The sequence below is a fragment of the Scardinius erythrophthalmus genome, assembly GCF_964197995.2.
Source record: "Scardinius erythrophthalmus genome assembly, chromosome: 24".
Lineage (NCBI taxonomy): Eukaryota > Metazoa > Chordata > Actinopteri > Cypriniformes > Leuciscidae > Scardinius > Scardinius erythrophthalmus.
The window spans coordinates 20,001,419-20,003,290 of record NC_138244.1 but is presented as its reverse complement, the minus strand read 5'-3'; positions in this window follow the sequence as shown (position 1 = coordinate 20,003,290).

Below are 1,872 nucleotides of genomic sequence, written 5' to 3'. Positions count from 1 at the left end.
AAATCTAACAAAAGACAAGCTCCAACCCCCTCCAAGCCCTGACCGGGTCCATCTCATTAGTTGAGCAAGTGGGTGTGCATTAAACATATACCTGTACGAAGAAGCAAGAGTATATGCTTTGACATACATATCTGTGCACAGAATGCAAACATAAGCGTACAGTGTGTGCATACACAATAAGACATTTACACAGACACCAAGGTATTGGCCATGACATTTTTGCTGCATGCTCAACAGAAATAGTCTCTAAAGCACATAGGAGCTGCATTATAATGAATCCGTTCAAAACTTCTCAGCAATGTCAAATTCACAGGTTGAGTTCTAAAGAAGAAACATATGATGATTCGAGACCCTTTAAGTAAAGTCACATGTACAGCTTAAGCACTTTTGGTAAGTTGCTTTGGATTAAAGCCTCTGCTAAGTGCCTTAAATTGTAAATGTAAGGTTTCAAACACCTTTAATTTATAAACAAACCAAGAAAATAAATTTTTACTTTGAGCAAGTATTTATTTGTAAATTTCTCTGGTTTAGATTCGATTGTCTGCTAAATGCCATAAATGTAAACATAATGTTTCAAACACCTCAAAGCGACAAAATTATTGTCTATAAATTGTATTTATAAACAAACAAAGATAAAAGCTTTTTATTTTGAGTAAGGGTTCTTTTTAAGTTGCTTTGGATAAAGGCAGTGCTGTTATTGTTAACTAACCTATTTGAAACCATTAAAATAGTTTGTGTTAATTGAAATAAAGCTGAAACAATATATATATATATATATATATATATATATATATATATATATATATATATATATATATATATATATATATATATATATATATATATATATATATATATGTGTGTGTGTGTGTGTGTGTGTGTGTGTGTGTGTGTGTAGATGAAAAACTTAAACCTAAAAAAAACTTAAAGAAAAATTAGTTTCCTTACAACTAACTGAAAAAAATAAATAAAATGTAAGTACTAAATTGACTAAAAAGCTAAATATAAATAAAATTAAAAATAAATAAAAATGACAAAAGTGCATAAGAAACTTAAATTAAAAATATAAAAATAAAAGCTAATCCAGAATATCAAAAATACTATCATAGTACATAAATAATAGTAAAACAACAATGAATAAAGTATCTGAATAGAGTAAATGTAAAATTGTGTCTTAACCTGTATATCTGCATTTTTGTACTAATCAGTTAGAACAAAAACTACGTGAGCAGGATTTTTTTTGTTTTTTTTTGGCACTAAAAATTTACTTTAATGTTATTTCTTAGTATTATTTTTCTTTATTAATTTACATAATAATTTCATAATCATTTCATAATGTATTTTATGAGTCAGCTTTTTACGTTTATGTATGTATGATGTGCTGATGAGAAATATGGGATGAGCTATATTTTGCATACAAGTATGTGTGCAATGTAACTAATCACAATTCAATAATGATGAAACTTCAGTTGGCGTGTTCTTTACAAGGAAAGGAATGTTTCAACTGATGCAAATGTACCAAAAATGTATACACAGAGGATAGTTTCTTAATGTGGAAAGTGGATTGTACCATGTGTATACATGAGGTATACGTTCCATTAGCAACATGTTTTACTACCTTATAAGGAAGTTGTAGCCTAAGTCCCAGAGTGGTGTATATAAGCTCAATCCTACTGACTCAGAGAAACATAGAGGCATGATGAGGGTGAGGGAGTAGAAACACAGAGAAACATAAAGGCATGAGGGGGTGAGGAAGGAGAACCATAGAGAAACCATTACAGCTGGAATGATGGGTAGAGGAATAGAGAAATGGGGAACAGAGAAATCTGGAATGAAGACCTCCTCACCTATAGTGATTCTGCAATGCATGTT